This window comes from Trematomus bernacchii, unplaced genomic scaffold, assembly GCF_902827165.1.
Source record: "Trematomus bernacchii unplaced genomic scaffold, fTreBer1.1, whole genome shotgun sequence".
Lineage (NCBI taxonomy): Eukaryota > Metazoa > Chordata > Actinopteri > Perciformes > Nototheniidae > Trematomus > Trematomus bernacchii.
Genome location: NW_022987689.1, coordinates 6,567,500 through 6,580,819, shown reverse-complemented (window position 1 = coordinate 6,580,819; position 13,320 = coordinate 6,567,500). Strand labels below are relative to the sequence as shown.

The 13,320-nt window shown below is 41.8% G+C and overlaps 1 protein-coding gene across 2 annotated transcripts in view; it reads left to right on the top strand.

Annotated features, from left to right (window-relative positions):
* The first annotated feature begins 4,162 nt into the window (after positions 1-4,162).
* LOC117488789 (neurocan core protein-like) overlaps positions 4,163-13,320 on the top strand; it is a 42,461-nt gene continuing 33,303 nt past the window's right edge. The window contains exon 1 of one of the 2 annotated variants that reach the window (XM_034137890.1): positions 4,163-4,534. The gene's annotated coding sequence lies outside the window, so the exon portion shown is untranslated. The remainder of the gene's footprint in view (positions 4,535-13,320) is intronic. The other variant, XM_034137891.1, reaches the window with a different exon arrangement.

Below are 13,320 nucleotides of genomic sequence, written 5' to 3'. Positions count from 1 at the left end.
GAAGCCTTTAATCATACCTGTAATATAAATCTATGTCATCCCCATGGATCTTATAAAATGAGGGCATCAAGTTGGGTAGTAACAGATTATGTAAATTGATTACCAAAATCAGTAATGACTATCCTCCCAGATTAGATTAAAAAAAGTTGATTAGATTTAATGATGGCATTTTCTTTTTCTTTTTTTTGTATCCTCCATTTGGAGATGGTATTGCCATTTTTTAAATTACTCCCTGTTTTAGTGACGATGAAGGGCTCCTGAAGTGCTCATTCTAAAGCAAAGAAAAGCAACCATTCTTAGTTTCAGGTGATAACAAACTCATGAACTCATTGGCTCTCTACTGCAGTGAGAGTTGCCGAGGACATTTCGTTGTACTTTGTATGATAACAAATAAAGTTATATTCTATATTCTATTCTATGAAAACTAACAAATAAATATTACATCACATTTCTGCAAGTACATCCCCCTAAATCCTACACACTGCTCCTTTCAAAGTGTTCCTGTGGTAAGGCAGAGTGGAGGTATCCCATGTGGTTATCATCGTCGCCCGCCCCGTCTCCCCGACTTCCTCCATGACTGCTCTGCTGCCGCCCAGATGGGGCCTCTTGGCTCGCAAACACTTACACGCAGCATGGTGGCTAAACCAAGTCGGGACAACTGCTGAGTTTATAAAATCCAGTTTAAACTTCTCTCTACTGCGAGATATCCTGTTTCCTCTCTTTTTATGTGGCTTGGTTACTGGCCTGTTTGATCTCTTCACATTAACAGCAACCCCATAAAAACAAACCCATGAAGAAGGAGCCTGCCCTGCAAATTATAAGCAAACACAGGAACCCAAACACACCACACACATCTATCAGGGTGAGGAAATCACGACGCTACTGGAAGCCTCATTACGCTCTCTGTTCTCTACAGAGGGCAGCCGGTGTTGCTTGGCTGTCTTGTTTTGCTCCCGTTAAGATGCTATAATAGCGTTCCAGAAGTCATTTCTGTGTCACCATCTTCATCCTGCCTCCCTTGTGTATTGTGTGTTCTTCATTGTGTGCGGATGGCTGCTCCCTTGCTGGAGAGTGATTGACATTGTTTGTCTCTTTGGCGAGGCGCCTGACATTTCTAAAAGTCACAGCTCGCATTAAGCCTGAGCCAAGCCTGCTTGCATGTGAGTGAATGTGTGTTGGTCTGCATAAATTAGTGACTATATGAGCAGTGGATGGGCAATACATGCTGTACAACTGTAATTTGAAGTTTAATCTCATAAATGTTGAACATAAACCCTGGTATAAACTTGTACTTCCTGCTGTGAAATATATTATATTTAGAAGTCAGAATATTTCTGTTCAGCCGTAGCTTTGCATTATTATCTCAAATCATACAGCTACAAACACACATGAAACAACACGATACACTGCTGTGAAATAAGATCATTGTCTGAGGACGTTTACTTTGGGCATTATGGGAAACACATCTATAATAACCTTTAAGCATATTGTATTGTAGGCAGAAAACAGTATATAATGAATGATAACCCCTTTTTGCAGCTCTTCTCTCTATGTGCTTTGCTCTCGCTCTGAATTGACCCGTGATTGGCCAGATCTCCCATCACACGGGAGCGTTTGTGAATCTTGAAAGCAGAGCCATGATGAGTACCACTTGAATAACAATATGGTGAGAGGTTATTATGGAGTTTGCCAAAAAGATGTTGTCTACCCTCGCTTTAAAGCTGCAGTAATTGTTTTGTGGCTACATGGGAGAAGTGAGAATCTGTTAACACTGACACCTAATTACATTGCAAAGTAGTAAGGTTGACAACATTATATATATTCCTAAAACCTCCCGAAATGTACACAAAACAATCACCATAAACATATAAAAAAATGCAGCAGTATTTCTAAACTCAGAAAGTGGAGACACATGCATAAATATGAAATGAGACATTTTTCTGGGAACTCTTACTTCGAACACTGAGGGAATTCAGAGCTGACTGGGGAGGGGGCGGATAAACAAGGTCGACTGTACAGGGAAAGACTTGTTATAATTCAGCCGGAAATTGATTCCCTAGAATTGAAGCTGAGGGTAGATTGTCTTTCCACTGTGGCACTGATCTGTTTCCAGTCCACAGAGGTATGGGAGTTTCCAATAACAAGTATTGATCCAGTCCATTACTGTTATTGAACGGTGTAACCTTACAGTTTGTGGTCTTATGACAAATATTACTAAGATTGATGGAAGTTGTCTCCTTCTCTGTTCTTGCCGCAGAACTGACAATGAAATACAAATATGAATAAGTGCACCTCCAGTTAACACCAAAGCTTTTCTTTCTGTCAGCACATAAATCTGCAGGATGGATGTGCCGTGCTGAGTGAATACACGAGACACTCTCTTTGTGATAACAAAGCAGGAGCCTGCAAAATATCTTCTAGGCAAATGTTTGTTCATTCAACCATCTAAATACATCATCGTAATCTCTTGGCGTTTCATTCTTTTCTTTGCAACACAGAATACATAAAAAAAAACCTTCCAATAATCTCCTTTTCTGATGCAGAAATTCATATTTAAAAAAAGGCTGTTTGATGTCTCAGTGAACATATTTTAGTGATATTTAATCATAGTGTGTTATCAAAGTTGAAATTGGGTTTGCCTAATAACCGTTTGTTCTTGGTTTAGGATTTGGTTGGCATTAATAATAATAATAATACATAACACTTATATAGCGCTTTTCTAGGAACTCAAAGACGCTTTGACAGAGAGGGCTTTAAAAAACAATGACGTGTTTTATGAGACAGTTGGACAAAACACTGCATTCACAGGAACTTGGGATCAGAGAGAATAGCAGCTAATAAGGTTTAACACTTGATGCTTTGGTATTTGCTTCACAAGAAAACCCATTTACAATAAAAACATTATTTTTTTTTACAGACATGTTTGTTGACGTGGGCCCTCCTTGGCGCTGTGAAGGACGAACCAGGCAGTGGGGGATTTATCCAACTCTTACTGCGTCTCTGAACAGGAGGAGGGCCAGAACGAGATGAACACGATCTAAACTCTGAACGCTTTACTGCAAAGGCCTCAGAAAACTGCTCCAGGGAGCTCTACCTGCACAACACACCCCTGTGTGCACTATCACATGGAAGTATTCCTAATGTCTTTTTGTATATATCTTTTTCATAATTCAGCCTGATAAGTACCTTTGGAAACTGGATACACTACAAATTGAAATAAAGTTGAACAACATTTGGGGTTAAATTAATGTTGCAAGTCAAAACCAAAAGCTTTTTCAGTTGCCTGGCTTTGATTTGTATCATTTAAAGCGTCAACACTGATACATTTACAATTATAAACATGTTACCTTTATTCTTTTAAACCAACTCTCTACAAGGCCTCAAATAACCAGACAAAAGTGCTATTTTCATCAAATATTTCAGTTTTGAATGAATGTGATTACCATGATTAGTGGCTCTAGGATTCGTCCGATAACTCCTGCCTCTATCACACAAGGGAAAAGATGCATAATCCAAAACCATCTCGAGCGCCAGACTGCAGAACTACAGTTTGATGAGTGTGCTGCTCTTCTGCACTCTTTAGTTATCATTGAGAGAAATCGGTGTCTGGACCTGCAGCAGTCAGACGGCCAGAGCTGCCACCAGCAACAAACAAGCTCTTCTTCATGATGTGCTAATGAAGAAGACTGTTGGGTGTGTATTGACCCGGCTGCAGTGTAGAGATGTTGGCTGCGTCTGAGGCAGCTGTGTTTTCACATTGAATCCTGCTCAGCATCAGTCAAAATGTTATTCCTGCACACTTTAATTGGGTAGATACAGTATGCTCTTTATTTTTTTTTATCTCATTAGAGCAGAAGGCCTGAGGGTTATATGTGATTACACAAGTTCAGTTGATTCTCAGGAGCAGTGTATAACAGAGGAAGTGACATGAGGATATCAGGGGGTTTAGCTGATGGCCAGACTGTCATGGTAAGCTCATGGGTAAATTTGAATTTAATTTACAGGCACGGGATCAACCTTTGAGGTTTATGTAGGAATCGGATTATGGTCATAAAAGTACACCCCCTCTCTCTCTCCTACACCCCCTCCCTCCCTGTGTCTCCCCCTCTTTGAATGGGGGCGCTGGAGCCGTCTGCCTGTCACCGCTTGCCTCTTTGTTCAAACTGATCTTGCTTCTCTCCCTCAGCGTTGCTGCTGGCGAGGAGGGGGTCGGAGGCAGCACCTTGCTGTGTGTGTATGTGTGTGTGTGCATATATTCCGATCTGGCAGATATCGGTGTGTGTGTGTGAGAGGAATGAACGGCGCATAGGCTGCAGCTCAGCGAGGCGAGGATAACGTTGGAGAAGGAGTGAAAAGTCCAAGTCGTGGAGCGCTGGTGCTCACACTCACCCGGTCTGGTCTGCTCTGCAAAGTGCGGTTTCACCCCTGTTTCTCCGTGTCTGCACCCTGTGGGAGCTTTGGGGAGCACCTGCACTGAGGAGAGCACATTCCTCAGGATTGCACCATTGGGACGCGTCTCGGTTTATCAGAAAAGGTAAGAATGAAGTGACGGAAATAATTCGCTTCGCATGCATGCCTTTATGAAATCAATCATTTGGTCAGTGTGTGGTATTTCAAGTCACCGGGTGTTAGGAGCCGTCTGAGACCACTCAGCTGCTCGGATAGGATTTTAAGTCCGTTCATTTGTTGGTTGCGATATACTAATTTTCAATTAATGCAAAATGTAGTTTTTTCACATTGCCCATCCATCCATATCAAATTCTTTGCATATGTTAAAGGTATTTAGTATTTCCCGAGCACCAATCAACGCATTACCTCTCTCATGATCACAGCTTCAGCATTTGAGTCGCACACAAATCGCACCCGTATGGGATATCTTTAATTATTTACAGCTCATAGCTTTTAATATTGCTCTATATTTACGACCCATGTAGAGGCATGCATTAATCATAAATTCAGCTAACCTTGTTGGTGTGTCCTTTACATGGTTTCCTCTCTGGAGAGCTCTTGTTTTCATAAGAACTTTGGTTTAGATGCACATTCATATTTTAAATCATCCTGTACAGATGATAACATCAAAAGACAAGGGGGAGGGCGCCTTCTGTTGACTGATGCAATTGTGGAAGCAGATCTGAACACTTGAACAGGTGTTTGTGAAATCTATTATGTAAATTAGAGTCATTTGGTGAACAAACAACATGTGTTGAATAACTGCCAAATTCAGATCTTATGTTGGTCCACCTCCAGAGCTGTCACCTGGGCAGGACATCAAAGACCCTGTGAGGTATAGAAACTGGATTATCAGTGATCACACAGTATTTTATCTTTACATCAAAGTCTCTGCGCCTTGTAAACCAACTCTGGAAATACTAAAGTATGGTAACATGAGTGATTGCCTGCTGCCAACCATAGGAAAACATATTTGAAATTCTTGTATTAATGACTTTGTGCTCTGTAAACAAACTGTGGCATTCACACATCACAGTGAAGGAGGAGAACAGTTTGGGTCACCTTGACAAATGAGCTGTATTGTCTGAGAATATAAGAGCCCCTGCAGCCTAATAAAGCCTATTCTGTTTAGGTTCAAAAGACTCAAAAGTCTTTTCTTCTTTGACTTGTTAGTGCGGCAACCACCAGCTGTGTGTCAGGACGTGGTTAACCAGGCAACGCCACACTTTAGACCTACCCGAGCTGAGGAAATGTAGCCCGTGTGTGAGAGATAACAGAGCAGTAGTGCCTGTGGGATGAGCATGAGGAGACTAGTGAGGAATGAGGCTAAGAGGCCCAGCTGAAAGTTTACAGCATGCATTTTTCATTCTGTCCTGATGTGTGCATGTGTGTCTTTGAAAGTGCATCCATGAGCCCGGCACGCATACAGTACAGTAGAGATGTGTGTGTGACGACATTCACACGCGCCGAGGGATCAGAGAGCGGTGTTGTGGGGAAGAAAAAGGTCCGTTCAGCTTCCTCGCTGTCTGTTGCCACACACTTTGCACTTAATCAGTCTCAGTGTTGTTTATCATGTCTGACTCTGAGACGGCTGCAATTCCAGGAGTCACTTTGCATCACTGGGAGATGGGAACAGGAAGTAAGGTCTGATGCTTTTAGATACATGAAAGAAGCAGTAGATCGACAGAATAATAATTAGGAGGGTTTTAAGTCATTGTTCAAGCAAAGATGTCAAATGTTTCTTTGTTTCCCTCGGTAATTGTGAGTTTATAGCTTTTCTTTGTCTTTTTTGACAGTAAACTGAATTATTTTGTATTTAACTGGACAAATAGAAAAAATATATATCTCTATCTTCTAGCATTTTATCAACAAAACCAGTTAAATTAGGAACAGCAACTGTTATGAACACATATCACAAGTTGCTGCTTTTCTATGCATTACATCATTGTACTGTAAGCTCAATGCTTTTCTGTTTTGGGTTGTATGTCAAACAAAACGACTTTGAGACGTCACCTTGGGCTTTCGAAATTTGTGGCGGGCCTTTTTCACCATTTTAGGACATTCTATAGACTGGGACGGAGAAAACAATCTGCTGTTCAGTTGATAATTAAGTTGGTAGTGATAGGGAATAAAAGGAGGAATGCAATAAGTGAGCAGTTTTGTCTCAAGTCTTGCAGATGGTGTATTTTGAAGAGAAACAAGATAATTCTCTGCCAGGGTTTTATATTATTCTCTCTGGTATAAAAGTGCCCACTCCAATATGTCACTCAGGTGATTATGGGGTCCATCCCCCTCTAATACAGCGTTAATAGCTAACAAAATAGCGCCATAAAAATGCAAATCGGAACCGGTGCTCGCTTATATTGACAATCAAAATAAGCTTCACCTCTGAGTCAGCCAAAGGCTTGTTGCTTTATGGCTATACTGACCTGAAAATAAGTAGATTTGGTTTGGATCAGATGCTTGTGATGTACAAAGCAGAAAATGCATCATGCTCCTTTGTTCAGTTTTTACAAGCAGTCATTTATAAACAGCAGATCCAACTGTGAACTAGACTGTGAACTGAAGTGGGGATTTTATGCTGTGTTTGAACTTTGTGATGCGTTAACAGCCAGAAGTGGAATTGGCTTTAGACTAACAATGACTTCACAGTGACTGGAGCTAAAACTGTTCACGTTTTCAGCACTGGACAGCTCCCAAATCTCAGAGCCCAACGGTCCCTCCTCAAACATTTGTCAAATAGAAAAAGAGCCCTGAATAGATGTGTTTTGAGTGGCTGGATAGAAACGTAATGGCTTCATCTCTCCCTGGAATATTGAAACCCGAGTGAATCCCCAGTCGACAAGACCCAAAAGGGATTGGGCAGACCGATCCATCAATCAACTCCAGTCTTTAGCCTGGGAGGGACTAAAGCAGCCCACCAGGCCAATCATTACAAGAGTAGATGAGACCACAGCTGAACAGCTCACCCACACAAAGAGAAAGGTCCCTCTCTTTGTCTTTGGCCAGAGGCTCTCCTCTAAGGCAGTGACTGGTGCAAGACAAATGTTTGGCTTCGCAGTCGGCTAAGAAGAAGCTCTTTAAGGCTGAACCAAAGTTTGTATCCGCCTATGGAACTCACAGAGGATTAGAATGATTAGTCACTTTCAAAGAGGTAGCTTATAGCGATTGCTGCTGTGTTTTACATGTATTTGTTTCTCAACGTTCCACCGTTTAAAACATGAACACTCTTGAATGAGGACATGGTTTCTGCCGCTGTGGGCCTCGGTGGTAAACACTTGAAGGACAGAGTGTTTTTTTGTCTTTCTTCACCTTGTTAATATTCCACAGACTCAGCATGGTACAAAAGCTGAGGACGTTTTTGGATGTGGTCCCAGCACGATGCATAACTATGTTTTTGTCTATTATTTCATTTCATTTCATTTCACAGCTAAGCTTTTTCCTGACCACCTTTCCCTGTGTGTGTGTGTGTGTGTGTGTGTGTGTGTGTGGTGTGTGTGTGTGTGTGTGTGTGTGTGTGGTGTGTGTGTGTGTGTGTGTGTGTGTGTGTGTGTGTGTGTGTGTGTGTGTGTGTGTGTGTGTGTGTGTGTGTGTGTGTGTGTGTGTGTGTGTGTGTGTGTGTGTGTGTGTGTGTGTGTGTGTGTGTGTGTGTGTGTGTGTGTGTGTGTGTGTGTGTGTGTGTGTGTGGAGCTCATATAGTTAATATGATAGCTGCGTCTCCTGCACCTGATCCTTTATTGACTTTGTTACCAAGTGCTGACCTCAGGACCTTCACCTTTGACCTCTGGTGCTTTTACAACCCAGCTGCTGAGAGGCTACTTACGTATATATATATATATATAGATTAGACCTCTGGCTGTAAAATCAATATCCTCTTCAATATTGCTATTTACTTCAACAATTTACCTCAAATGTACATGATCCTCATTGTCTTTAAATGTGCTTGAACAATAACTATGGATTGTATATAACTATTTTTGTTCTTTTGTTTTTCTCATCTTGACTGTTTTGGTTCATCAGCCTCCTGGCAGTTAAACAAACATGGCGCCCAGCTGGTAAACATACAGTAGAGCAGTGTTAGGCTGCTTAAGAGTCAGACGTTCCCCTCAAGAGTTGGTGGAGACCAAAAACAGAGCAAACAGCACAGTGGATATTTGACTGAAATATATCCTTATGTGTCTGCTGGATGTCCTCATCACCCTCTGTATGCAAACACATCTGCCTGACTAACGTATCATAGGCTGTAACCATAGCCCCATGAGGACAAACATTTCATTGGATTTTTGTCAGTATTTAGTAGATTTTTTTAAATGTACATTACTATGCAAAATACTACTCATACATGTTTGATTTGTTTTATTTAAAAAAATCATTATCACATAAAATGTTTAAGTTATATGACAAACAACAACTTAAAATGTTGCATTAAAGTATTTTAATGTTTTAAATAAATTAATATTTGCTTGACATCAGTCTTTTTATTTGTCCTATTTTGAATAAAATCACTCCAAGGCAAATACTTTACAATTCAAATAAAAATGGCCTTCTTTTTTGTAAAGTCTTTCTATAAAAACATTATTCCTCTACCAGTGAGGAGGTTCATTGTTAACAAATCACTTGATGTCAGTGTGTGTTCAATCCTTTTTGATGCATTACAGAACAAAGCCATGATTGATTCCACCGAGGTCACTTTCTGGCTCTCCCTCCCTCTAACATATGTATGTGCACACCATAGACTGTATATATAACGGTGCACACTTATAAATAGTGCAGCTTGCTCATATGTTAATCTAATGTATTTAAATCGATTTGTCCGGCTCCCAGTTGGCTTACATACATTGTATCTCATGTAGTGAAACCTACTCCTTTTGCACATGCACACCCAACAATAACACGCACACGATGGTGCCGTAAAGTGGCATGAATAAAAAGGTGGAGAGAGAAAATGAGCATCATCCGCTGAGTGTCGCTCCACAGCAGCCAGACAGGAAGTCATAACAGATGGATGTTATAAGAGCTGTCAATCTCTCACAGGTTTGCACTAATTGGTGATACATACATTAAACATCACATCGGTGTATTTCCTCTTAGGTTACTGTGCACCAATGAGAAATTAAAGAAAACAACAGGAACGCTGTAACTACCTACTTACAGTAACTACAAGCATTAGTCTCTTTTTCACTTCACTTGAGGAGCCTTCAGAGTGATGTGAATTGCCTCCTCTCTTGGCCCTACTGCACAAACTTAGAGCCAAATCTAAAGTTTGCCTCTCCTTAGCAAGCTGGTTTAAATAACCTCTGTCTCCATGCCCAGTGAGATCAATGGTGTCTGTGTGAGAGGAAGGAGTGTGTAATCTCCAATCGCAGGGACCAGCTTTCCAGAGTCCTCTCTCCATCTGAAGCCAGCAGAGCTGCATGAGTCATTAGTTGCTTTGAGTGTGATTAGTCACCTGTGTGTGTGTGTGTGTGTGTGTGTGTGTGTGTGTGTGTGTGTGTGTGTGTGTGTGTGTGTGTGTGTGTGTGTGTGTGTGTGTGTGTGTGTGTGTGTGTGTGTGTGTGTGTGTGTGTGTGTGTGTGTGTGTGTGTGTGTGCGTGTGAGAGAGAGCGTGAGAGAGAGCGTGAGAGCGTGAGAGCGGAAAAGTGGAAAAGTGTGCATGAATGTAGCAGGAAGTAAATACCTGATTACTTTCCTCTAAGAGTGTTTATTTTTATTTTTTAAATGTAATAAGCAATTGATATTGATGTCGTCTGGTTTAAAATCTCTGTTATGGCCACTGCAGCACATCATTGCTGTATTATGTATAATTAAGTAAGGGAAATGGTGTTTGTGTAAGTGCACAGAATATATCAAGATGCAGCAACAAACAGCAAATGAAGGAGGATTATGAAGCTTCCAGCTGATTCTCTGAAGAGCTTTCATCATAGCAGTGAAGTAATGTCACAACGGTGATAAAATGAGCTTCCTTTCATTCCTCTTCCTCTCCCAGCTCACCACTTTGTCTGTCACTCATCCGGAGCTGTTATTCTGCCGCTCTCTGGAGGTAATAGGTTTGAGAGACATGATTGAAGAAAAAGGGAGGGAAAGAAATCACCTTTTCTGTCGGGTCCCAGGAGCGGAACACAAGAGCGACAGTTTGACTCCTTATGGCTAAAACTGGCTCCATTTCCATCCCGAAGTCTAAGAGTACAGATTTATAAAAAGTCCCCTTTTATTTAGCACCTTATATTTTTAGATATTAATTCAGCTGCTTACTCTTGTCATAGTTCCGTCGCCCAAAAAAGACGTTGGAACTTCCTGTAAAAATACAAAAGAAAACTTCATTTCCCAAAGGTGCAAAACGAGCTTGAGCTCTTTCTTTATGGTGGAGAACAATTTTATTTCAAATTTGGAGGCAGAAAGAAAAACATTATGGTTTCATTCTTTTATTGCTGCTGTAGGCTATATGGTTTGGGAAGACTCCAGCAACATTTCCCAAAAGCCCTAGTATGTCCCGAAGTGAAACATATTGTTACCCAGGTATGTTTTTCTATCGTAAGCATGACAGCAGGGTTATTTTTATAACTATTGACATTTGAATTCCAATGTTATCTAAAACAGCATACTGTTAGCTTGTTTGGAGTCTCTCTTGTTCTAACAAGTCAGTTGGAGAACTAAAAACATGGAGTTGGTGTTAATTTGCCAGCCAGCCATAAAGTGAGGCTATAAAATGTGTCAGTAACAGTAGACAAGTCACCTGTTGAAAGTGAACATCATTTAAATCCACTTCTTTCTGAAGTCCAGTACCCATTGTTAAAGACTACTCTGACTTTTCAGGAAGTCTCCCGCTGTTATCTTTGTAAAATGCATTATGGGGGTCAATTCACAAACTGTAATACTTACTTCCCAGCTGCCAGTTTGTGTGTGTGTGTTTGTATTGGCGTGTGTTTTAATGCATTTAGCCAATGTGTTTGTGCTTTGTGAACATGATGCAGAGGGTGAAACTCACTGACCTACCTTGTGCATCGATCGGGTTAGTGCTGGGCTTTATAGGAGCTGCAACATTACAGTGGTGTGTGTGTGTGTCATGAATCAACATGGGACCCAACTTGGCCTGATTAAGGCCTTTGCAGTCTGTGAACAAGCACACACACACACACACACTTACAACCACACACACACACTCTCACAGACTCACACACTTCAATGTAGCATGATAGAGGCCTTGTCAGCATAAAGCTGTCGTGCTGTGCTCACAAATGCGATTTACCTCATAGCCTCTACAGCAGCTGACATGATTTCTTCCACACTCTTCATGGTTTTTCCTTCAAGCAATTTTCCCACCAACGGCTGAACTGAAGGAGATTTGGGTCGAGGGGCCCCGTCTCTCCTGCGTCATGATGAACATGAGGCCAGTTGGTCTCCTGCTTCAACAGATTGACAGCTTAGTGCTGAGCCGTAATGTAGGTCTGCCAACCTCGTCTGTTAGCTCTCTTTGGATCTCTGTCACTCCGCTCGTCCGCACTCACAATGAGCTAAGAATGCGCCCTATTCAGACAACATCGTGAAAATGTGTCGGACGGACATCCACATTGATGTCCACTGAAGCATTTTAGAGACTTCTGGCTCTTTTCTCCTCAAGACACAGCTGTGCCTGTGAAAGTGAAGAGGGGGGGGCGATTTAGAGGGGGGCGATTTAGAGGGAGGCGTTCAAGACATCTGATGTCTCGTCCTCAACAAAAGGAGGTGCTGGTTAGTATGCGGCTGGTGTCATTGCATAGCCAATGCACTGTATGTTGTAAATCCCCTCTGGTAAAACGTTGAAAGGCGCTTGTCTATAGAACACACAGCAATGTATGTTGTAAAGCAGCCATAGAGATGTCCATAGGCTGAACTCTGTATTCTGTTGCTGTGGATAGTGGCTTCTGGGCCCCTGCCAGTCCCAGGTTTTTCCATTTCAACTCTCTCTAATGCTCTCTGCTCACAATGCTGGGCAAACTCCCCGGTGTCATGACCCTCTCCAAGCCTTTAGAAATCTCTTGTCACCCACCCAGCTAGCTCCACCGATGGTCCGGGCCTTCTACATGCAAAGAGTCCAACGGCTCGACCCCAATCTGTCACAGCCCATCACAGGGTCCTGACCCACCTTCAGGATGGGTTGCCTCAAAGTGTGTGGCACAGCAGCGTCTCACCCACACCAGAACCCCCCCCCCCCCCTTTTTCCAACAGTCCAGACTTGGTTGCCAACGATTACAAATCCTTCAACAAATTGTTGTTAATGGCAGTTTAGTTCGGCAGGTGTCACAGAGTGCTTTACTTATCTGGGAGGAATGTTTCTATTTGTCTCACACACTCCAGTTGTATACGGTTGAAGGTTTTACTGCGCTTTCACATGGTCAGAGAAGAGAGAGACCATTATTCCTGTCATTTATAAAGGGTTGAACTGGTGTTGCATAATCTTCTTTTTCAGCATCAGGCATGCTGACGGGTTGAGCTGCTGTTACCTTGGTGAATGCTAAAAGGTCTTCTGATTTCCTGGATAAATAATTCACTTAGATCACTGAGATTGAGACAGTCCAAACTTGTTGGACACTTCATTTGGTCCATTGCAACTCACTGTTGATTTTGCCAATATAGCCAGGGACATTTTTTCATTTCATTTAATCGTTTATTTGAACCGGGACAGTGCACATTAATGAACATTTTAAACAAAATAATGCTTTTAAATGTGAATGAGCCGGATTTTTAGCTTTGAGCTAGTTTCCATCCGTAGTCCCGTCACATACAACATTTATGAACATAACATTTATATACATGGCAAACAGAGATACATGATATGCAGAAAGAGCATGAGCAGCATACAAGCCACAAGGCAGTACAATGTAGCAGCAACGA